We start from the raw sequence: 27303 nt of genomic DNA, 5'->3' as shown, positions 1-27303 counted from the left end.
CTTCTTCAGTTGACTACAGTTGCAGCAAGTTCAGTCCTTCCTTGTCTCTTGATGTAGTTTGCAACAACCTTCATTAGATAATAGTGAATTACTAGCACCAACCTCTCTTCTTGCTAGTTGAGATGAAGAACAAACTACTTCCTCGGTGACCCATTTCCCGAGGGCATCACTATAGTAAAGGCTAGAGTTCGGATCATAATAATATTTTGTAGATTCATTGAAATAGTAACCAGAGGATTCAATATATGACCATTACACTAAATTTTTCATTGATGACATTCTAGGTGCTTGCTCAAATACATGTAAACTTGCCAAGGACACTGCATTCCTGTCATATTCCGGATGAGATTTTGAAGCCCCATATTTTTCTTCCGTAAACATAAATTTAGTCTCTTTCATAGCTGCTAAATCTTTCTTTTAGCTGCACATAGCTTTAGTTTCAATTTGTTGAAGATCTTTGATAGCTTTCTGTTTTTCTTTCTCCTTTGCAACATTCTCTTTTCGCATTGCAGAAAGCCTTTTTGTAACATTTTCCTTGTGACGTTGTCCAAGTTTATGAATTCGATTACTTATAGGGTTGTTGGAAATAAATATCTTGCATTGGTCGCACCATTTGTTCCCTTGGCTCACCCAATACTATCACTTGTTAGCTTTGATTCATTATGTTGCATCTGGACCTCAAGTAGTGTATGAATTACATTCGATTTTCCTTCACTTGGAAAGAAGAGATTCTCTGCTTGATCCTCATAAACATTTCCTTTTCTATGGGTATTTATTTCAACTAGAAAAACATTCTTCATTTTGAATGCTGCATTTATAACTTCATGTTTTTTTCCCTTTTTGTGCTTGTACTTCTTATTGCAATCTTCAAAAATAGGGAAGCTTCAAGAATTAAAGTACCATTCTCTAATCAAAGTGCATTTAGCATATTAACACTACATGTTGTCCGATTTCTTCAGTACTCTATAAATGACAGTGTTTTCCTGAATTTAGTGAATGATCTTTAATTTGAAGAAAAATCATAACAACAGTCTATTTGCTTCATGAAATTTATTTGCATATGATCTTTCAGCTATTACTTCTTCCTCTTGCCTATACAGTACATCACTTCAATAATATGATGAAGGCATAGTTTTGTTCGCATTATAGCACAGTCTTAAACTTTGAATGTGCATTCTTCTTTCAACTTTTATCTCATGTGTTACAGATCCAAATTTTGTAATCAACATTGTGATGGCAATCATTATTTAGTTGATTTAATCCTGTAGCATCTCATTCTATGAGGTTTGATCACGGGCTCGTGACACTCACAATGACTTTTCTTTCTTTCTTTTTAGTTTACATTCTTTGGAAATGCATCAACAGATAGAATATGTCGTTGTAGAGATAGTCAGTCATTGCTTAGATCCTTCAGGATCTAACATCAGTTACTTCCATGTTTTTGCAGATGTTGGATATCATGGAGCTTGGAGCTAGATTAGTGCACCAGAAAAGAGGGTTTGTAACTAGTCAAAGCAACAAGCAGTGACTGGTTATCTCTACTACTCTTTTCTTTCATTCATATGTATCTGTTTGTATATTTTCTTATGAAAGAAATTCAATACAGTGAGCTATACTCACAGCTTGTGTGAGATCTTTTTCCGTTCATCATATTAATTCATTTCATTGTTTGAAAACATCAATGTATATTTGAAAGTAAATAAATGCAAATACATTTCTATTGTTTGAATGAAATGAATGGCACTTCTGTATTTTTATTGCATGTATGCTTAAAATTTTACACATGTGCAAAATTTCAGTAACATCCACTACATAGGCAAAGTATATGGTAGCTACTCATGTCTATATGGAATCCATCTACCTTAAGAGACTATGTTCAGATATAGAGTTCAAACAAGGTACAGTGACAATTTATAGTGACAGTCAAAGTGCAATCTGCCTAGCAAAAAACCCAACATTTCATGCTAGGACCAAGCAAATTGATGTACAATATCATTTTGTGAGAGATGTGGTTGAGGTTGGCAAGGTGAAGTTGGAGAAGGTAGAGACCTTGGTGAATGTTTCTCATGCATTAACTAAGCCTGTGAGCATAGAGAAGTTTAAATGGTGTTCAGAGTCTATAGGCCTCTTGGCCCCTAGTAATTAAGTCCATGACACTACGAATCCCCTAACTAATGCGAGGTGTTCAAAAAGTGAGAGAATGTTGAGAATTGTATCTCAACCTTGTAAGCTTTTTCCACAAAACTCTACAAAATTTTAGCCAAAAAACTCTAGATTTTTTTTAGAAAATTCTACAATTTATTTGTGGTAGTTTTCCACATGTTTATGAGTTGGAAAGAGGTGTATGAGTTGTTATAAATGTGTCTAGTCTCTAGAAAAATTTAGAAGGGCTATTTTTAGAGAATAAACAACTCATTATATGACTTTTATGGGGGTCTAAACTAGAGGACAAAATTATGGACAAAAATGGTATTCTTGGAGTTATAAATTACAAGTGGGTAACATGTGGCATGGTTGTTTTGCCCATGATTTTGGCCCATGGTTTTGTAAAACCACAAATGGTTTCCAAGTGGCAAATCACTATAAAAGGAGGGCTTGGGGAGGTGTTTGAATCATCGAGTTCTATTTGCAAGACTAGTGCTAGAAGGAGTCTCTCTAAGTCTGAGTCTGAGTTTGAGTTGTGGTGATGCGCTCTTGTAAGAACTTGCATTGCAAGTGTATTTTAATCTTCCAGATTTGATAATACATTGTGTGACTTTTAGAGGGTGGGGTTTTTCTCCTTGAAGGGTTTTCCCATGGTAATCATTGTGTTATGCGTTCATTGTTTTTTTTTTTTTTTTTAAATGTTATTATGTATTTCTTGAGATCTTTGCAATAGTTAGTTGAATTTGCATAATTGTCCTCTCAAAGATTAGTGTAGGAAGTGATTCTGTGCACCTTAGCTTCCTTACAATATTGCATACTCGCACATGAGAACAAATGAGCATAAATTTTAGAAACACTAAATCAAAGATGAAATTTATTATAAAATTATATAAAGGAAACATGCAATAAATAGGAGGAAATAGGTGAATGAAGAATATATATAAAAGGTATCCACTTGTGAAATAAAAATTCCAATGCTGAGAGGCATAGTAGTATAAAGCATTTCAATTTTCAACTGTGCTACATTCCAAAGGTTGCACTTTCTTAGTAATAATAATAAAGAGAATGCACTTCCACATAAACATGAAAAATGCAAAACAAAAATTTTGATTTGCTGACAGGTGAAAATCCAACCTAATGGTAAAATAGCTTGAAGGTCATTAAAAAAAAGCATTACCACAAGAAAACACTACAAAACTCCAAATATATATTTCTATAAAAACTTTTCGAACCTATGATGCAAAACATGAGTGGTTGATGCATGGCATATCAACTTACAACCTATCAATTAAGGAGCACACTAAAGTGACAATAATATTGACAAATGTTTTTAAAAAAAAAATTCACATTTGTTTACAACTTCATCTTTGGGGTATAGGTAGATTTCTTATTTCATGTCAAACCCTGAGGCTTGGCTTTTAGAATAGAAGTCAGAAAGGATTGAATTTCACCATGAAGCATGATTCTTGAGTCTCAAAGAAGTTCTTGTATACAAAATTTATATAAAAAGATTTCAAATTTGTCACAAAAATTTCATTGGATGTTGTTGCAAATTATTTGTTCCAACATAAAAATGATGTGAGAAGCTTCTATTGTGTGAAGGGTATATATACTTTGTCAGTGATCTATGAGCCAAATTGATACATGAAAATCAATATATTTATTTGTGTTAAGACATTTTAGCTTCAGTCAAATATTCAGGTAATCAATTGTATAAAGATAATTCTATCACCTTATATCAGAATCAAAACTCTATGCATTCTGGAATCTGTACTAACATATTCTAATTATATCTATCCTCTCTTAACATGATTTTATGAGCAGATCAAATCATGACCAAAATTTCCATTCATGAGCCTCTATGTGGATCGAGCAAATGATTTATATAGCTATATCAGATCAGTGATTTGCCTAAAACTATATTAGGCAATGTATTAACTAAAAAAACTAAAGATTACATTAATCAAGTTATTAAATATAAATTCATATCATGAGCGGACATGAGAAATGTCCACTCATGACATGCCCTTTGTAATCTTACCCCTTTGAGGTAATATTAATATCTAATCAATCAGACCAAGAGAGCATATTGAAATCAATTAATAATCTATCTTTGGAAAGTTTGGCATATACAGACTTGTAGATATAATGTCACAACCTGCCTTCCATCAAACCAAATAAAACGAAAAATGTAGTTAATTACAACCCTATTAATTCGCACCACTAATAGAAATTGGGAAGTCAGTTAATAAATTATTTATGATTGGGAAGTTTGCGGAAGAGAAATGGTTGCAGGCTACAAAAATTACGTTAAGTGTTCGTCATAAGTTGGACATACTACGGAGAATGCAATATAACTTGTCATCACTCGCAACATCAAAAAAAAAAAAAACTTCAAAGATAGTCGAGAAGCCTCTTATTCTCTGCATTGCAGCATTTTGAATATTTCTACTGGTTTTATATTACTCTGGCCGCCATATTCTTGAATCCAACCAGCAGTTTATTATGGGTATTGAGAAAGAATACCGCAACTATGTACTATATAATATTTCTCTGATTGCTGGAACTGTGGGAGTTGCTTCAATGTTCTCTGGTTCGTATCACTTGAGGGCATGGAGAAATGATAGCTTGGCAGCCACAACTTCCTCTACACTCATTGCTTGGGTTTTGACGGCTTTGGCTTTTGGAATGATCCTAAGGAAGAGGCTAAAGTGAATGGCAATTGGAGACTGTCTTAGACCTCAGTCCAATTTGTCAAGTGTGGCTCTTCAATGGGCCTCTTCTCAAAAGCTCTCACTATATTCTTGAGGGGACTTTGAATGCCTTCATGGCAATGGGAAGACCTACTTGGAAGGAGGCTAAATCAACAATCCAGAAGCTTTATCAGAAGAAAGATTGAAATTAAGTTCAGAAGTTTTGGATTTAAGGGCGTGGAGGAAGAACAAATTCGAGGCAACACAGGAAAAAGAAAACTTAGCCATCACATTCTAGGTTCTTTCTTTCAAAGCGTTACACAAATTAATGATTAAATTGTTTCTTTAAGACAATGTAAATCTGTGGAAGTGAAGTTGGGAAATGTCTTCTTGTATCTCTTGAAATTGTTGGTTGTAAATAGGGTAAACCCTTGCATTTTATTTGAAGGTTTATAGAAAATGCAACTAAGATTGACTATGATTTAGAGGATTGGTGGGTCTTTACATGCTAGAGTAAGATAGCATACCAAAACCCTATACATTTGAAACAAGCATGAAACGAGTACCAAGTTTAAAATTTTGAAAATATTTTTCTACTTCTCCTTATTGTATTTGGAATACATGCTCTCCTTTATTCTGAAGGTACTGGTTGAAAATCTGATTTGTTGGGACACCTCATCTACACCCTTACCTAGCTACACATCCTCTTAGTCATATTTTATTGCTTGAACCAAAATGTCGAGCTTCTTTGAAAAACACTATCGCTTCAAACTCAGGCCTTGATTATGTGTATTGCTTAATGTGTCCTGTCATTATTGTTAACATCCTGACCCATATTAGGGTAGAATATCCATTGAGATCTCTTCCTCTAGAAGATTTCATTTGTGATTTATTCCTTTACCTAAGAATGAACAGAATCAAAGATTACACATGTGGGTCTGTGGATTATTTTTCACCATTCATCAAGCTTAAGTGGTAGATATTTATCAGTTATGGAACTAGCTTCTTCTCTTATAGGGCTATGTGCACTAGTGGGATGTACTTGCATCTTACTACATATTGTTAGCCACATCTTGGCACCAACACCGCAGCCATCTACCTGACCATGAGGACAAAGATAGAAAGAGGATGTTTTGGTTTCCTTAAGTTTATTTTGTTCATAGTGTACATGCTATGTATTGAGTATAGATGTTACCGTTAGCCAAGAAGAGTGAGTATTTTACTATGTTTTCATACTTGGAATTTCTAAAGTGAATGGCATATCAAACTATATGAAGAAATAAAGGAATTATTATGAAATTGACCCGTTTGTTTATTAAGTGGATGTTTATTTTTCTTTATATGTTAGAATGTCAAAGAAAATCATGCTTTTTTGATGATAGACTGATAAAGTCATCTAATAATTTTATGATGATTTTACATGGCTTGTTGAGGATGCCATATTATGGATTTGCTTATGATTCCTATTCTTCATGTATCTTTACACATAAATGATGATTATGAAGTGAGTTGGAAATAAGGATAAGTTCTTTTAATTATGTTAAGATGGAAGCTGACCTAATTATGTGGTTAATGTAGATATGACTATTTGTTACTACACAATTCCATTACTCTTCTAAGTTTTACTTGTTTAGACTACTTTGTTGTTGGGTTGGGTATCTTTCATGTCAGGAAAGATTTCGGGGAAGCTTAACAACTTCGTGGTAGGGTGGAAAAGCAGTCCTACAATATTCTCGCCTTGTGTATTTAGACAGGTTCAAGAGCTCTTTTCAACTTGGTCGTCATGGTTTAGTACCTGGTATCTGGTATTTGGTATTAGTAATCTGGTAACGAATTTATAGTTTTTTTAAAATTTGAGCATATATGTAAAGTTAATGATAGTTAATCGACTAATGTTGACTAGTCAATATTCAAAAGACTTTGACTCTCGTTGATTTTTTCACATATTATGGAGATTGTTGGTGTGGCATTTGTTTTGCAGGGGCAGATATTACATATGGTATCAGAGCTCTTGGTTCCACACTTGGGCCTTGAGTTCACTATGCTAGACATAGAACTATAAGTCAAATTGTTTACATTCTATAAGTATGACTTGATGACATGGGTTACATAATGTGTCTCTTAGCTATGATTACATTAGACATAGAAGGATTTGATGTTCCTTATGCATGTCATGATTGTGAGTTTAAAATTTCATTCCTTAAAAGATTGTCAAAATGGAAAGTTTATGGAATGACTAGTAACTTGCTTACCTCATTAATTTATGATTATATGTATTTTAAACCATGTGATGATATAATGAGTATATTGGAATTGAACTATTGAGATAGTCAAAGGATGGTTTACTTTTGCACTAAGTTATGAGAGCCTACCAAACAAAGATTCAGCTTGTGATAAAAATGAAAAATGTTTTTTATTATATAAATGACATGTGATGCACATGCGGTGCAAGAATTTATAGAACTATTTTATGCAGGTTCATGAGGATCATTGAGTAACTTAAAATGCTAAGTAGGAAGAAGATGGATTTCATTTGCAAAAGTATTGTATGTTCCATTATGCATTTAGAAATATGTGACTAACAAGATAAATTTCATGTGATGCATGAGAAGTTTGGTTATGTTCTTGGTGATCCTTGGACGCAAGGTGTCATTAAACATCTACTCCCTCTTGGTGACTAGTGAGAGTCATTGTGCTTTAAGTGAATTGGGTTTCATTTTATTATGTTCGATTTCATGAACTTGGATGTGATGAAGGACTAGCTTGATATTTTATGTTCTTTGTGACCACCAAGCCACCAATTTCTTATGTGAGCTATTTACTTGACTCTTGTTCAATTTTATTTTGGTTTGTATCTCCTTTTTTGACTTTTACTTAAGAATTATGAATGTTATTTTTAAGATTTCTTTGATCTTGAGGTGGCTAGGGTGTGTGCGCGTATTTTTTATGTTGCTAGTCCTATGATTTGGAAGTGATTTCATCTATGTTGTTCATTGTGGAGCATTGATAGGATGTACAAGGGAGTAGATTGTGAATAACATGCCATTCTTCCTTTTGCATTTATCTTATGCTATTTTTATTATTATTATTATTTTGGAAAGCTTACCTTCCACTATGGTCGTCGAATGTGGACAAACAAGGAAGGTTAGATGTTGTGTACTTTCCTCCATGGAAGGGTGTAATGTAGCAATTATGGGACAGATAGGTGGATATCTTCATGTTTAGTTTCCCTATCTACCAGTTCTATAGAATGGATACATGTCTGTTCTTGTTTCTTCTACAGGTAATTCTAGATTTTGAAAGTGCTTGGCCAAGCCATTTTAATTTTTCCAAATACAGTATATGTGACACATGGTTATACCTATTTGGAATTCTTTTTCTTTTACTGCATATGTGTAGATATGTAGTTATTTATTTCCCAGCTACATTTCATGTTTAGACTACTAGGCACATGGTTGCAATGTAGAAATGTTACACGGTCACACCAGATCCATTCGATCCATCTTGTTCCGAGAAGCTAGGCTTCTCGTGTTAGGGTCGGGGTATTCTTCGAGTTAGGAAGAATCCTGAGGAAAGTATCCACTCTGTGTTTGGCAAGGTTAAAGTGCCTAGGCCATACTTCTGTCTCAAGAAGCAAGTGGGAGACGTCCTACAACTTTGGAGACTGAAGACCAAAATGGAAATGTCATCTCAGTTTGATTGTCTTGCTCGTCATTTGAGATGTACTTAATTACACCATTATGTGATGATTTAATGGCGTAAAGGTCATACATCACAACATGTGCTTATATGTTGGTTAAGCACACTATGGCGACAAAATGGGCGTGGGGGCCTAAGGTCACTCACTTGATAAAAATTGGATTACTAATCCTTGCAGGTGATTGGCGAGTATACCTAGATGATATACTTAATGGTGCTAAACATATGATAGATGACATTGTGTCTTCATGATGTGCTTATTGTTCCATGTTCAACGTGTAGGTTGACATTTTCTATGATGCCCATTGAGGTATGATGCTTTACATTATACTTTGTATATTTAGTAAATCATGCTTTTGATGGATGGATTCCTTGGATAATGTCATGTGTTACATTTGTAAATGGATAATTATTGTTAACCCTTGATTATGGTAGTGAAACAAGTGTTAACTCATTAAACTATAGTTTACTTATTTATGTGAACCTTGAAAATGATAATGTATACTTAACAAGACATGGTCAACTTCTTCTAACATTTTCATTTATGGCATAGTCATGTGATGGTATGTTGTGTTCGACAATTTGGTCGATAATAGGTTATGAAATGTAACTTTAATTGCACCTATCATTTCGACATGTATGTTGGAAAATAGAATGAAGTTGCAACTTAATTGGAAGATATTGTATCTACTTGTTGACTCAACTAATTGTAGAGGACCTTTGACTAACCTGATTTGATTTTTGGCCTATGTGGCAAGTCTATAAAAATATGGTCTTCCTATGAGGATGCAGACAGGTATGTATAGATCCCTTTTTTATCTATTTTGATAATATTTTTGCATTGGTTTTATGTATATGTGCTGATCCACCATGCATGTGACTTTTACTTTATAGAAAGTTGTTAACCCCTTTTATTTAGTCAATTGGTCAATGAATAAAGATCAATGATGTAGTCATCTTGAGTTATCTGTTTGACTCCTAGTCGATATGGTGTTCAACATAGACTTAGACCCTTTGGTTGACTTTGTGTTTGGGATTTATCTATTGGTATAAAACTTGGGTTAATGTTATTTGACACATTTAATTGTGCGACTTTCTATCCTTGATCTATCTATGATAACGGTTAAACACATGTTAATTTGGAGCTATATGCGAATTAAGATGCATAATGATGATTAAATGTTAATGATTACATTAATGAAATTTTTATGTGCATGTCATTATTTCTCTTAATGATCTAACGAGGATGACTTAGATGTAATGATATTTCATTACTTGATTACATTTCATGGACACTAGTCTATTTATGTGGACAATTACTCACTTAGTGAACACATGTTAAATGGTATGTATGGTACATATCGCTTGTGATTAAAAGATGAATTAAGAGGTCATTTTGACTGCTAATATTTGAGTTGATCTCCTTGAGATACTAATTAGTATGGCAAGATGTGGATAAGAAGTACCTACTAGCACGAAAAAAATCCATAGGCGATGCCAAGGTATGGTAATTGCATAGGTATGTGTGTGATATCATGTGATTTTAAGTCAATATGTTACAAAATTTGAGACTTCTTGAGATAAGGAAGTATAAGATTTTATATTTCATTGGAAGGTCAATTTGATTTCTAATATATGGTGGACTGACATTGGGTGTTGTTCCTATACTATAACAGAGGGAACGACACATTCACAGAAAGGGGGAATATTGTCAGAGAGAGGTAGCCTAACCCTGTAAAACTATAGATTGGTAATGGAATTCACACACTCACATAGCAAATTTCTTCAAATGATTAAATAATTCTAAATATGTATGTTTCTCCATGAATTGTGTTACTTCAATTATGTGTTATGAAAGGTTGTATGTTAATATATCTAATCATAATTACCTTCCATTCAAGTGATAAGTTTGACAATTTTGTTGAAGTAGATGGTACACAATCTTGTTGATTCTTATAGTACTTTAATTAGAATATATGCATACTTTTAAGCCTTGAAAAAAATGGAAGTTAAAATGTGAAAAATTGTTCTCTTTGGTTATGAATGCAATATTCATCAAGCATCGAGGACGATGCATCTCCTAAGGGGGAAGGGATGTCACAACCTGCCTTCCATCAAACCAAATAAAACGAAAATGTAGTTAATTACAACCCTATTAATTCGCACCACTAATAGAAATTGGGAAGTCAGTTAATAAATTAGTTATGATTGGGAAGTTTGTGGAAGAGAAATGGCCGCAGGCTATAGAAATTACGTTAAGCGTTCTTCATAAGTTGGACATACTACGGAGAATGCAATATAACTTGTCATCACTTGCAACATCAAAAAAAAAAAAACTTCAAAGATAGTTGAGAAGCCTCTTATTCTCTGCATTACAGCATTTTGAATATTTCTATTGGTTTTATATTACTCTGGCCGCCATATTCTTGAATCCAAGCAGCAGTTTATTATGGGTATTGAGAAAGAATACCACAACTATGTACTATATAATATTTCTCTGATTGTTGGAACCGTGGGAGTTGCTTCAACATTCTTTGGTTCATATCACTTGAGGGCATGGAGAACTGATAGCTTGGCAGCCGCAACTTCCTCTGCACTCATTGCTTGGGTTTTGACGGCTTTGGCTTTTGGAATGATCCTAAGGAAGAGGCTAAAGTGAATGGAAATTGGAGACTATCTTAGAACTCAATGCAATTTGTCAAGTGCAGCTCTTCAATGGGCCTCTTCTCAAAAGCTCTCACTATATTCTTGAGGGGACTTTGAATGCCTTCATGGCAATGGGAAGACCTGCTTGGAAGGAGGCTAAATCAACAATCTAGAAGCTTTATCAAAAGAAAGATTGAAGTTAAGTTCAAAAGTTTTGGATTTAAGGGCGTGGAGGAAGAATAAATCCAAGGAGGCAACACAGGAAAAAGAAAACTTAGCCATCACATTCCAGGTTCTTTCTTTCTAAGCTTTACATAAATTAATGATTAAATTGTTGCTTTAAGACAATGTAAATCTATGGAAGTGAAGTTGGGAAATGTCTTCTTGTATCTCTTGAAATTGTTGGTTGTAAATAGGGTAAACCCTTGCATTTTATTTGAAGGTTTATAGCAAATGCAACTGAGATTGACTATGATTTAGAGGATTGGTGGGTCTTTACATGCTAGAGTAAGATAGCATACCAAAACCCTATACATTTGAAACAAGCATGAAACGAGTACCAAGTTTAAAATTTTGAAAAGCTTTTTCTACTTCTCATTATTGTATTTGGAATACATGCTCTCCTTTATTTTGAAGGTACTAGTTGAAAATCTAATTTATTGGGACACCTCATCTACACCCTTACCCAGCTACACATCCTCTTAGTCATATTTTGTTGCTTGAACCAAAATGTCGAGCTTCTTTGAAAAACACTATCGCATCGCTTCAAACTCAGGCCTTGATTATGCGTATTGGTTAATGTGTCCTGTCATTATTGTTAACATCCTAACCCATATTAGGGTAGAATATCCATTGAGATCTCTTCCTCTAGAAGATTTCATTTGTGATTTATTCCTTTACCTAAGAATGAACAGAATCACAAATTACACCTGTGGGTTTGTGGATTATTTTTTACCATTCATCAAGCTTAAGTGGTAGATATTTATCAGTTATGGAACTAGCTTCTTCTCTTATAGGGCTATGTGCACTGGTGGGATGTACTTGCATCTTACTACATCTTGTTAGCCACATCTTGGCACCAACACCGCAGCCATCTACCTGACCATGAGGACAAAGATAGAAAGAGGATGTTTTGGTTTCCTTAAGTTTATTTTGTTCATAGTGTACATGCTATGTATTGAGTATAGATGTTATTGTTAGCCAAGAAGAGTGAGTATTTTACTATGTTTTCATACTTGGAATTTCTAAAGTGAGTGGCATATCAAACTATATGAAGAAATAAAGGAATTATTATGAAATTGACCTATTTGTTTATTAAGTGGATGTTTATTTTTCTTTATATGTTAGAATGTCAAAGAAAATCATGCTTTTTTGATGATAGACTGATAAAGTCATATAATAATTTTATGATGATTTTACATGGCTTGTTGAGGATGCCATATTATGGATTTGCTTATGATTCCTATTCTTCCTGTATCTTTACACATAAATGATGATTATGAAGTGAGTTGAAAATAAGGATAAGTTCTTTTAATTATGTTAAGATGGAAGCTGACCTAATTATGTGGTTAATGTAGATACGAATATTTATTACTACATAATTCCATTACTCTTCTAAGTTTTACTTGTTTAGACTACCTTGTTGTCGGGCTGGGTATCTTTCATGTGAAGAAAGATTCTGGGGAAGCTTAACAGCTTCGTGGTAGGGTGGAAAAGCACTCCTACAATATTCTCGACTTGTGTTTTTAGTCAGGTTCAGGAGCTCTTTTCAACTTGGTTGTCATGGTTTAGCACCTGGTATCTGGTATCTGGTATTAGTAATCTGGTAACGAATTTATAGTTTTTTTAAAATTTGAGCATATATGTAAAGTTAATGATAGTTAATCGACTAATGTTGACTAGTCAATATTCAAAAGACTTTGACTCTCGTTGATTTTTTCACATATTATGGAGATTGCTGATGTGGCATTTGTTTTGCAGGGGCAATTATTACACATAATTACATTCTCACATAGAAATCAGTATTTCATATAATACTCCAAATTGATTCCCTCAAAAGTATATAATCTGATTATAACCTTCCTGAAAGGAAGTCAATGAATTAAAATCTGCACATAATACCAGTATGATTAAGAAGTTTAATATAAATTTACAATTTGAGTAGTCAAGGCTCAAGCTAATCGAGAAATTCAAAAAATATTGATCTACATATAAAAATATGCTTAGCCACCAGCATCAAACTTGGCTTCCAATGACTTCTTGATAAGCATTAAATCAATAATGATAGGGAGATGCCCTACTAAAGTTTCTTTACAATCAAATTTTACCTTTGGTTTAATCAAATAAAACCCCTCTTATTTCTATGGCATAAATTGTTTCCCTTTAAAATTATTGAGACTAAATCTTCAAAGTGCAGAATATAATTCTAAGTACCAGAGGTAGCAACATCTAGAACTTGTCAAAATTATGAATGAATAAGAAAAGAAACTTACAAGAAACTTCCTCCCTTGCTTTTGATATGAACTCAAAATTGTCCTTTGAAGGAAATACCATCAGTAGAAGTATTCTATGTGCCATCAAGTTATATGCGATCAAAACAAAACAAGAAAGATTCATACAACTTTTTCTTCATTTATGAAGCCTTGTTCCAATTAATAAAAGAAAGAGACTAACTGCCAATGCACATTTTGAATATCAAAACTGAGGGATCTTATTTGAGTGACAATTCCCATATACGAAGACTTGTCAAATGATTTAGATTTGTTCCTCGACATACCAGTATACTAAAGGTTAAACCCAATAAAAAACTATAACATGACAAGGACATTGCATTTAGCATTTTCTTTATAAAAAATGCAATCATATTTCTAAGTACACATGAAATAATGTCAAACATAAATTTTGAAATGTATTCTCAGGTTGGTTGTACCTCACTAATGGATTTTTGAGCTTTGAATAATTCATGATGAGAATTGCATTTGATGCAAATAATATCTAAGGATATAGAAATCTAATGGAAAGTTTCATTTTTAAAAATGAACAAAAGAATTAAATTATAGCAAGATCTATAACCAAAAAAAAAGTTTTGGCAATGATATATCTTGTTCCACTGGATATTTATCAATGCACTACTCATTCAAGAGTTGTGCCTTCCAAGTAAAGCTAAGAAAAATGATGAGAAAGAACTCCAATCTTGAAATATTGACAATCAACTTAGAAATGATTAGGAAGACAAACAAATAAAATTTTCAGCTCCAACACTTTTATAAACCTTCAATATGTGTCACATGAAAGTTTTGGATTGAAGTATTGCACATGCACCCAATGCAACATGTTCAGGTGTTCCTAGTTTCCCTAAGCTTCTTGTGAGTTTTGGCATACAATATTTGATGAGAGATGGGAAACTCTTTAGAAATTTTTTGAGAGACCATCTCATCATCCTATAAATATCTATTCCATTAGAATAAGATAAGATGTATTAATTATTAGTAGATTCTAGTTTCAACCCAAATGTTATAATTCATGAAGTTTTCAAATTGATTTGAAATAGGTACTCTCTTTAGGATGGATCTCAATTAACATAAAAAGTAAGGCATTGAGAGTAATTTTTTACTAGAACAAAAGGCAAATTACTCATCACACAAATAATGACTCAGAAGATCACCAAAATAGGCCAATTTAAATAGAGACGTTTAGTTTTCAATTTATGAAATCAAGTGATGCAAGTAGTGCCCATCTTAGAACAACAGAGGAGGTAGTTGTAAGATTGAGGAATATCATTGCAAATATAGTGTCAAACAATAAATTTAACACAAGTGAAATCATATAAACATGATTCGAGTATTGTCGGCTAGTTGGAAGCAACTGTTGGATTTTTTGTGAGAGAAATTACCAATGTGGATATGCATGACCAATAATTCTTGTGTATCAGTGTCTATTTTGACTCTCATGCAATAAGTCATTCATTTGGGATTTTAGTAACTTCTCATTGCATATTATCATTTTTTTAGAGATTCATGGACTAGTGGTACAACTCATAACTCTTGCATTGAGTTTCATGTTCTCTTGGGAAACTCTAAACTAGGACCTAGTAATTCTTCTAATCATCTTCCCTATTTTTAAACCCAACACAAGACTGTTTGACTTCATGATGGATTTCAATAGTGATATGACTTCCTATCTTGGTCTCCCTTTCTTATTGTGCCCTCTTTATGCAAGGTAGAATAGGGTGACTTTGGGTAATGTCCCCTATCACTCAAACTTTTTATGCATATCCATGAGATTCAAATTGAGGATTCTTTCCATGGGAATGAGAAGTCTTTGAAATGTCATGCTCTCATGTGAAAACTTGTCTTATTGTACCCAAATCCAAACATTTTTTGCAATTAGATCACATCTAATTGGAAAGGTGAATTAGAGGAAGAGATTGTCATTTTACCCCATGTAATCTAAGCTTTTCATACTTGAGTATGAATGTGTAAAAGATAAATAAAATGTGTTAAAAGGTAAAGTAAAACAAGGGACCACTATAGGGTATTCACTTAATAATAAGGCAAAGAAAAAAAATAATAATAAGGGACTAAAAGAGATAAATAATCAAATCTTGAAGGTGCCTTGAAGGAATAATTCCAGCAATAACTCACTATAATGATTACTCTTCTCAAACAAGAGACAAGTGAAGGCAATAGAATATTCAACCCATGGATGTTTTACACCATGAGCACAATAGGAAAAGGGAAATTTACAAAGATTAGGCCAATATTATCAATGAGTGTATTCACAAGAAGTCTATTATTCACATTCAAAAATTTCACATGTCACCTTATTTGGTTTGTGCATTCAACAACTTGTAGTAAATTGTGATATCCCAACATCCTAAAATTAGTTTGACAAGTAGATATATAGTTTGTCTCTTATACATAATCTACATTTTTATAGCAAAATAATAAATATGTGGTGATTGATGGAGCTTGGTAATCAACATTATATCCATCATCATGTAGGAAACATGACTATGATTCTATTTATATGTGACCATAAATGATCACTTGTAAATCCCACCATAACTATTGGCTATATGACAGACTGATGATTTGATGATCATTTGTAGTAACCATAATCTTGTAATCACCATCATAATATGCATTTCATTTAGTAATCCAACTACATATGCAAAAGCCATCACCCTGGATACATACATCCATGATATATAATACCATCAGCATCCTATCATATAAATATGCACCACAATCATCATTGTCATGCCTACATATACAATAGTAGTATAATAATATCATACATACATGCATCCAAAATTATGCAATTGCATTCATCATTCAACCAATAACATTCTTTGTCATACAGTCATGCCACCACATCAATATTGAGCATCGGCCTTCTATATGATCACATCACATCATATTAGTAATACATCATAATCATGCTTACCATTTCTGTGATTATCTTTACATAGCATAGCTACACATTATGGCATGATTAGTATGGTAATAAGGAATGACCAATTATTATGATAATCATTGCATGATTACTAGGGTAACCATTTAGAATAATAGTGTTTTTATATGTGTCTCTTCCTTTCATTATGCACATATATTATGAGAATCATATCATTTGATGGAAACATGATTTGGAGAAGATATTATATTTTGTGTCCTTTGAGGATCACTCTACATCAGAGCATATTTCCTTTGGAAACCATTGGTGCAAGCATATAAGGATCAGCCAAAGAGGGAATCACCATTGAAGTATATAAATATTGTTATATTAGAGACAACTTTAGTATTATTTAACAACATAATAATATTGTCATTTTAGAAAACTTGCCACAATATTCAAAGTATATTATTATTGTTATAATGGTGTGCATATTATCAATTCTATATCAGACACAAAAAGCAATACTTGGTACCTAGACCACTCTCAATTGTGTATATAATTATATGTATATTAGAAACAAAATATATTTTTATTTTGACTTTTATGAAATCATTATCATTTTGTATCAATGAATGCATTTGGAATTAAGCATAATTCAAATACTTACTTAATTATCATTAATTTTTTACCCATTCATTGAATTGTAAATATTACAAGTAATGTCTCGGTATATACAAAAAAGGGAATTACATAAACATTAAGTGCACTCACAACTTTCACATCCCATCTTCTTTTGGTTATCAAGTAAAGCCTATGGCTCTTAACATAAGCTAAAGGTGACATCTCTTTTGTGTACCTTTTTTGATGAGAATGGCATACAAATTGAACATGATGAAGTGCAAGATGAATTTCAAAGGTTAGCTAAGGAAACACTCTCAAGAGCTCATTTACAAACTATTGGCTTGCTAGATATATTCAAGATGGTGAAGATTGACACATTAGTCACACAAAGTAGTTTGAGCTACAATGTGCAAATATATTTGATGTACCCATATAAAGGACAAGTACAAAGTTTCTTTCAGGGATTCTAGAGGACACAAGTTACAAAGGATCATACTAGTGTAATTGTTGCAAAACTAAGGAAATAAAAGAATTTCTTGACAATTACATTTGGAGCTCAAGTAAAAGGAGTGGGAAGTTTTCAATAAGGGGCGGATTGGAAATACATAATTGTTTGATAATTTTGTAGTTTTGCAAATTGGTTCAGCTTCTAGAGAATGAAGACTTTTCCAAGTGACATTATCTTCAGAGTAGGAAGATACTCTCATAATAATTCAATGTTTGTCAATTTTCTTGTGAGAATTATAAACTTGGTATTGAATCTCTGAATTAAATAATTGAAGGAATCAAGGAACATAAGTAAATGAGTTTTTACCATCAAATTCCAAGAGAGTTCATGCTACTGTATTCAATATTTCCTTCAAGATTTGGTGGGTGATTTTTAACAATTGGAAAGTTCTAAGTTGATATGATGCGTGCTCTAATTTTGGTAACAAGGTTGCAACTAGATTTACAATAAGATTCAAGGAGGAAGATTGTTACTGTAAGTTTATATTGTTTGAAGACTACTTTGAAAATGTCATATGGTGAGAGTATTGTGTGGAGGAATTCAAAATATAATGGTTGGTGTACATGTGTAATAAATAGTAATACCAAATTCAAGATTTCTTTGAAAATGCCATTGTGATCGGGTAGTGGAAGTGTCATTGTTAACAAAAAGTATCTGAAGAAGTGGTGTTGTTGAGTGTTGTGTAAATAACTGTTGGTGGTGACATTTAAGTTCAATTCTGGAGACTGTGAGTGCAACATAGAGATTGGGGTATGATCTTTGGAAATGGGAGATATTCATGATAGAATCAATCAAAGGTTTTTGTAGTGTGTAGAACCTTTGGACATTTGAGATAGGTCATAGACAAGAGTTTAGGGAGTGTTTTTAATCTACAAAGTCATGATAATAGCAACACCAATGTGAGACATAGTGTTAGTTTGTGATAGTTTTATGCCTTGTCAATTGCAAATGCATGGTGGCTGACATTCATATTGAGAGTGTTCTAGCATGTTGATTTCCTGATATGATGTGTAATGTTGGGGAGTGATGTGTAAAGAATGACAAATACTCGGAGTTGAGAATATCATTTCAAGGTACACAAGAATTATAAACTCTTCTTAGTTGAAATAGTTAGTATTATTTGCTGAAGAATCTCTAGATCAAATTGAACACACTACTAAGGACAGTTTTGGCCTTTTAATCTTTCTCTACATTCTTTTCAAATAAAAGACATGGATGTGTTTGTATGTACTGTGTAGTAGCAATTTTTTTCTTAGTAAGGTGAATGAGATAAACTAAACATTATGGAATGAAATAATTTCTAGTTATGTTGGATTGTAATTTTTTCACTTAGTGTTGATTGATCGTCATATGTAAGAAATTACTCAAAATCTGAGCATCAATTAGATATATAGTCAACATATTTGAGACTGAGACAATGAAGGTATAAGAGGGATTTTATTAATTAAAAAAGTCATTAAAAGGGGTGTCATCTTACACTGTTTTGAGACAGAATTGGTCTACAGGACCTATTTGAATGTGCACATAAGTTACCAATGTAACATTCCATTTAATTTGGTTGCAAAAGTCACATTGGAGTTGCCCTACTTTCTATTTCCATCCCCACATCTAACCATATCATGGAATTCCTCATACATGAAGGTGACTTTGTTGTGGATTGTCACAATACTACAATCCTTATCTTTCTCCATGTTCATTTAAACAAAACACACCTCTAGTAATGGGGGAGTATCACTTACATTTAAAGACATAATTTTAAGTATTTTTACATATTGTAGAAGGTGGAGAAACATTAGTTAATAGTAAGTGTATCTTCTTATCATACGGAACTTTTATCTATTTTGTATCTAATGTTTAGACGATACATGGGATTATCAGTGCTACAAGGGTAGCAAGTTGTAAGTGAACCTCTTTATCTATTTCATAGTTTGCTAACTATGTGATTACTCTTTGAGTTGCTGAGTACTCTCAATTTTTAGTGCTAGGTGAGTACTCATAAGTTTAACTCTAAGGTAAATGTAGGTTAAGATGCATTTGTTACATGTTGTTAGTACTATAAAACTATGCATTTTCTTTATTGAGGTGTTAATTTCTAATTAAATACATTTTGTAGTTGAGTTTGACAAAAAAAAAATGTTTGTTTAAGATATCTTAATTTTTAGTACTTTCTCTGTTACCAAGTTGAAAATTTTGGGCTTGCCGAGTCCTCTGCAAGTCTGATTCTGCAAACTATGAGCCATTTGAATGAATATTCCCCTTGGCATCTCTAGTAAAGTTTTATTTTCCATGCTAGATCTTATGAGTTATCTGGTTCCAATCACTCTTGTATATATTTTGTTGTGGATTTATGAAATTACAAATGATTAAGAGGTTAAGCTTAGGTCTATTGATAGGCACATATTTTCTAATTGGATGATATATGTATAATCCTTTGGAATGCCTTACTTTATATTTTTCATAAGGTCATCTACATAATATCATTTTGAATGTAATAAAAAGGAGTAAAAAACAATTGTTTTTGTTGTTTGCTAGGTTAGTATGGATATGATGTTGAGAAGGTACTTTAATCAAATGATTTGTGACCCAATTCATCTACTAATTTCAGCTTTTCACCTTCTATTAAAATAATATATACAAAAATATAGAATTTATATAGCCTATAAGATAATTGTACATGTGGAATTTATATAGCCTATAAGATAATTAGCACTCTTTCTCTCTCTCTCATACACACATGAAATTTCTCAGCACACAACTCTACAATCTTTAATAGTTATAGGCACTTTATCATATGAAACTTTTTCTCAACAAAACATTAAAAACTCTAGAACTAAAGACTCAGATGCCTAACATGTCAATATTAACTTCACAATTTTTACTACAAACAACTTTAAAAAAAATTCTCACTAGAAAAAAGAAATATGACATTGCTAGCTTGAAGCTTCTAGTTATTATAAAACTGTTATTAAGGAAGCTTGATTTCTTAAATACTGGTCAATATGTCTCCTCCAAGATGCTCGAGCATTACATATTTGTGTCCTTTCTTGGATGGATCTACATGATGTGGAGTAGGGATGATTTCTTCTATACTTTCCTTTAATGAACAAATTATCAGATTACTAGTGCAAAGATTCCCTTAGACAAATTGATTTGATGAAACCCTTGCCAAATAAATTATATGATAAGAAAATTTTCAGATTTCTACGACTTAGCGATATCACTTGAAAGGGCCAAAGTTTTAATCCCAAGCAAGTCTTCTAGTTGAACAATGAAGGAAGCACCCAATCAAGTTGTTGGAAACTTGTTCAATGCTCCCCTTAGGATTCGTGACAAGGGCTTAACTACCTCCTGTGTACTATAAGTTGAGTGGTTGTATCAAGTGAAGGATTTGAGCAATACGCAAAATAAATCCATGAAACCCAAATACTTACATGTAAAAACCTATCACATAGAAGAAAAAGACAAGAAGAGGCAAGGGTTTGCTCTAAAAAATAAGAAAATATATTCTTAGACAAAGAAAAGATGCAAGATAATTACAAATGATATATCCTTATAGTAGGAGATCGAAACCTAAGAAGGGTAACCTAAAAGGTAAATGCTATTTAATAATTACTAATTAATTATTAAATGAAAATGCATAAGTGCATAAAGTGAAATCTTAAGAAGGGAGAAAAGGTAATTTAATTAATGAAAAAAAATTAACCTTTTTCTCTAACACCCCCTTAAGATGAGCAACAATGCAACTACAAATAATATAGAAAGAGCAAGGAAACTACAATGCAATGAGGAAAGAAAACTTGGGTCCTAATAACAAGGGCTAATGAGGTACCCAATCATAATCAAATCTCTATGAAATGGAGAAATAGAGAAAAACCATTGTGAAAAACTCTACTCTAAAAAAGAGATAGAAATGAATGCACAAATGAAACATCTCAAGAGAATCTCTCAAGATCATAAGTACAATGAAAGCCTCCATGATAGAAGCTCGAGACTCCATAGCCCCCTCCAAAATGGCAGAACTCCTGTGTTGATGAACATACCAATGTGGCTCCAATCTAAAGGAAACAAAGGAAATGGACAAGGATGATAAAACCCATGCATGTAAGGTGCGGCTAGAAGTCCTAGCTGATGCTCAAAGGAGAAAGCATGAGAATCTTGAAATGAAATCTCTAATGGAGGTGAAATAACACATGTGTTGAATTCATCATTTGAGAGAAGATGTGTGTCATCTGTTATATCCTCAAAAACTATTTGGTGGCTTGATGACTAGAGCTTCAATAGTAGGCAATACTAAAGAGTAATAATGTGCAAGAGATGGAATCTGAACATGAGGTGGAGGTGTAGAAGTCACAACACTGGTCTTAGGAACAACACATAAGTTCAAGTGACCTAACTTCACCTCAGTAGACTCTCTTGAAAAAACAAAAGTGAGTCTCCAATAGTGGAGATGGTGGACCAAAATGTGAGAAGGAATATAGGTGGGAAGAATGATCAACAATCCCTATATCAATAATATTGCCTATCTCACTATCTCTGATGTGCATTGAATCATGTGCAAACTCAATTATCTTCCATGTCACACTGTGTGTAATCTAATAAATAGAGAGAAGGTTAGAGGAAAATGGAACACAAAGTACATCATAAAATATACCATCATTAATGTCGATAAAACCTTTCCCACATACAATCATAATAGTGTTGTTCCCCATCAAAATGAATGGAGTAGGAGAAGCCTCAAAAGAAGAGAACAAATCCTAAGAAGATGCCATATGTTGTGAAGCACTTGAATCTAGTAACCATCTAGAAGAATGAGGAATAGTACTTGCACATAATGCATGACCCTTTCTTATATCTTTACCATCTTACTAAAATGATGATGATGAAGAAGGTATGTAAGAAGTAGAAGGAATATCAATGTTGCTCTTCTGAAGGAGAGCTATCAACTCTAAAACCTATTTGGCATAGCCATCTAACTTCTTCTCATAACAATGTGAATCATCATGATTAGGCTTATTACAATAAGCACATTTCAATCTTTCTGGCTTTGATTTACCCCCTTTAGGAGGAGGTGGTCCATATGAACTGTGAGTGGTGGAATTAATATATCTATATAATGATATTTTTGAGTCTTTTCCTTTGTCCCTAAAGATGGGTGAGATACCAATGCATGACTCTGTGAGCCTGTGAGACAATCCAACTAAGAGAGCTTAGCTTTCTCTAGAGTCAACCAATCACAAAAAACCTCAAAGGATGGCATGGTAAATCTATTACCCAAAGCATTTTTTTTTGAATAGAAGGTAGAAGAAAAAATATGAAAGTTTCCATGAAGCTTAGAAAGAATCAGGTAAGTACACTCAATGTTAGTCTTCATTTTCCCAAAACCTTGCAATAAAGATCTCAATTGCTTGAATTTCATCAAGAAGTCCTCAACAGAGGGAAAAGAATTTGGTATAAGTGAGGTAAGATCTACTTCAATTTGAAATTCCCTACACTCATTCACTATACCAAACAAGCCTTCAAGCTTGGTCTATATAGCTAGAGGGGTATTGAACCCATCAAAATGAAACTATAAACTGTTGGAGACCTATAAAGCAATCAATCCTATTGCCTCATCCATCTTGTTCCTGTGTTGCATGACCTCAAAAGGCCTCTATAAAACTGGCTACACTGCATCTAAACAAGACCACAACCCTTTTGATTGAAGAAGCCATGTCATCAAGATCTTCCATGTGTGATAATTATGAGGGGTCAGGAATTCTAATCAAGAAGAGGTCTTGGCCATTATTTTAGAAGGTGTTGAATTATTTTTTAATGTAGTTTTAGTTAACATAAGTAAATAACAAAAACAATATGACAAAACACCCCCACAATGCAAAATACCGAACCCCAATTGCTAGAAGGAATGCGTAAATGAGAGAAGAGCAAAAAAGCTTCAAATATGAATCATAAATACCTATTTTTTGTAGACCAAATGTTGAAAGTACTATGTCAACTCAATATTATTCCAAACTAATACCAGATCTAGAAAGTAGATAATAAATTTAGAAATAGAGATTACAAACAACCTGTACCAATGTGTAAATCATGAAATTTTACCCCAAAACAAAAAAATTGCTCAAAAAAAGGAGTCTATATGAGTGAGATATCATTGTTTGAAAATCACCTTTGTAATTATTTTTTCTAAATTGTCATCATCACACCTCCAAAAATCAAAGAAAAATGCCCGAAAAATGTCAAATATATTCTATCAAACCCTCTTTCTCATTTCTTTCCAAATACTAAACAAACTATAGTAGTTCTAGCTCTAATACCATGAAGGATTTGAGCAATATGCAAAGAAAATCCATGAATCTCTCGAATACTTGCATGTAAAAACCTATCAAAAAAGAGAAAAAGACAAGAGGAGGCAAGGGTTTGCTCTAAAATATATGAAAATATATTCATAGATAAGGAAAATACACAAGATAGTTGTAAATGATTTATCCTTATAGTAGGAGATCAAAACCCAAAAAGGGTAACCTAAAAGGTAAATGCTATTTAACAATTACTAATTAATTATAAAATGAGAATGCATAAGTGCATAAAGTGAAATTTTAAGAAGGAAGAAAAGGTAATTTAATTAATGAAATTAAATTAACCTTTTTCTCTAACATCGAGCATTGACAAATTGATCTTTTGGTGCAATGAAAACCCCACTCTAACAATTAGTTTCAGAGCCTTGAGTCATGAGTTTGAATCTCGGGAGGTCTCCTTCATTCTGTCAGTGTGAAACCCTTAGTTGGTGCTGAGGGGGAGATTGTTGACTTGGTGGTTAGCACCTCCTTTAAGGTTCAAGACATGGCTTAACCACATCTCATGGATCTAGGTAAGTCTAGTGTTTGTGACATTCGTTGATAGCTCAAGCTTTTGGAAAAATGACAAACATACCAACACAAGCTTCATTCAGTATTTTGATATCTTCTCCCTTCCCCACTAGACTAGTGAAAGCTACAAAATTCATGAAATTTAGGTAGTCAATTCCTCCATGAGAAATTTAAAAAAAACACAAGAGATATAAATGGCAAGGATATCTCAAAGCAGTATCATTCACAACAATACAAAAAAATACCTTCAAAAGTTTTTAATATAACACAATGGTTAGAAATAAAATTACTAAGAAAACTTGAACTCTAGTGTCATTAGATGACAAGAAAATAATTACGATAGCATTGGTGGTTCAAAGTGTGAAAATAATTAAAAGTTCATAAGTAGTAGTTGTATATATATATATATATATATATATATATACATATATATATATATATATATACATATATATATATATATGTATATATATATATATATACATATATGTACATATATATATATATACATATATATATATATATATGTATATATATATATATATATACATATACATATATGTACATATATACATATATACATATATGTATATATATATATATACATATATGTATATATATATATATATATATGTATACATATATGTATATATATATATATATGTATATATGTATATATGTACATATATGTATATATGTATATATGTATATATGTATATATGTATATATGTATATATGTATATATATATATATATGTATATATGTATATATATATATATACATATATGTACATATATATATATATACATATATGTATATATATATATATGTACATATATGTATATATATATATATATACATATATACATATATATATATATATACATATATACATATATACATATATACATATATACATATATATATATACACATATGTATATATATACATATATGTATATGTATATATGTATATATGTATATATATATATATATGTATACATATATATATATATATATATATATATATATGTATACATATATACATATATCTATCTATATATATACATATATATATGTATATATGTATACATATGTATATGTATATATGTATATAGATATATGTATATATATATACATATATGTATACATATATACATATATATATGTATATATATAGATAGATATATGTATATATGTATACATATATGTATACATATATACATATATGTGTATATATATATATATATACATATATACATATATGTATATATATATGGTGAAGTCCTTATCAAAATTTGGAGTATGAAATAAACAACATCATTCATCTACTAGGTTAGTGATGAAAGAGTACAAAAAAGATTGGCATTACAAATGAACAAACTAAATTTCTCAATCATCTTTCATTGATGGAGGTGTCATGTGAGGTGTAGATACACTTGGATAGGTCATTCAATTCATATATGGAATGGCTTTAGCCTTAAAATAGGTGTAAAACATGAAGGAATCATATAGTAATCATCACTCTGTTGGGATTGATAGAAAGGGAATATATTGTTAAAACCTCCATGAAGGGAGAGAAAGACAAGGGGAAGACTCATATTCATAGTTGAATCTAGATTTGGAATGACATAAGATTTTAAATGCATAGATTCATGAATCCACACATAATTAGTCCTCCAGATATTTGTGGTGCACATAGCTATTCCATACCACCATTAACAAAATTCCTTCCATAAGGCCATTGGCAAACTTAGGTCTTGCTTAAAAGATTTGATAGAATTCACAGTGTTGTAATAAATCTTACCAAACTATACAAACAACCATAATAGAGTCAAACAAAAGGCAACTAAGGAAAGGAGTGAAAATGAGATCATAGAGCTTTTCTAAAATAGGAAAGAATTAGGATGCTAACTTAATACAATAATAAAAAGAACATTTCAATCATGAGAGAAGATTTCCCCTGTCAAAGGAGGGATCACACTAAGAAAATGCAAATGATAGAATCCCCATAAAAGAACACCAATGTGTCTAGTTTATCATTCCATATGTATAGGAAACAAGATCACTTGCATGGCCAAAAATTAATCCTTTTAAGAAATCCTTAAGAAATCAACTTTTAATTTTACATCACATTTATAGCTTAGTTTCCTAGATTGATAATTTGGGGAGAAACTTTAATGTTTCAACATCTATATATGCAAGTATAATGTAACACCATTCTAGGTAAAATTGTTTTGGAAACACACACCATCATTTACACAAACAAATTGCAATGAATGAGAATATGAGAACATAATTTACCATACATGCATCATGAGGTAAATTTGGACTCACGTGACATCTCCAACTATTGAAGGAAATCCATACTCATCAAATAAGTGCACTAAATCACCAAATTGTCCATGTAGATCCCCAAATATTTTGATTGGAGCCTTTAATTGCAAAATTATCCACTCTTGCATAAAAAATTGTTCTACAGTATAACAAAGCTCACCCACTTCATAGGAGTCCAAGAAGAATCGCTTGTTTGGAGGAGGCCTCCAATTACAATGTTTAACCAATGAAGCAATTATCTAAACCATAAGAGGGTCCCCAATTAGATCATTCTATGGTAGTCTCATGTTAAGTACACATCAACATGATTCATAGTCTACAATTACCTTTTTATGTAAACCAATAGGAGATTTATGTCTGTTAAACAGTCTTTTAGCACCCTGTGCTTGGTCCAT

At 32.2% G+C, this 27303-nt stretch overlaps 1 pseudogene; it reads right to left on the bottom strand.

Annotated features, from left to right (window-relative positions):
* Positions 1-30: 30 nt before the first annotated feature.
* LOC149572799 (zinc finger protein ZOP1-like) lies at positions 31-27303 on the bottom strand (annotated as a pseudogene).

The sequence above is a fragment of the Cupressus sempervirens genome, chromosome 2 (assembly GCF_028749045.1).
Source record: "Cupressus sempervirens isolate cs-2001-9-10 chromosome 2, ASM2874904v1, whole genome shotgun sequence".
NCBI lineage: Eukaryota > Viridiplantae > Streptophyta > Pinopsida > Cupressales > Cupressaceae > Cupressus > Cupressus sempervirens.
This window is presented reverse-complemented; position numbering and strand designations above follow the sequence as displayed.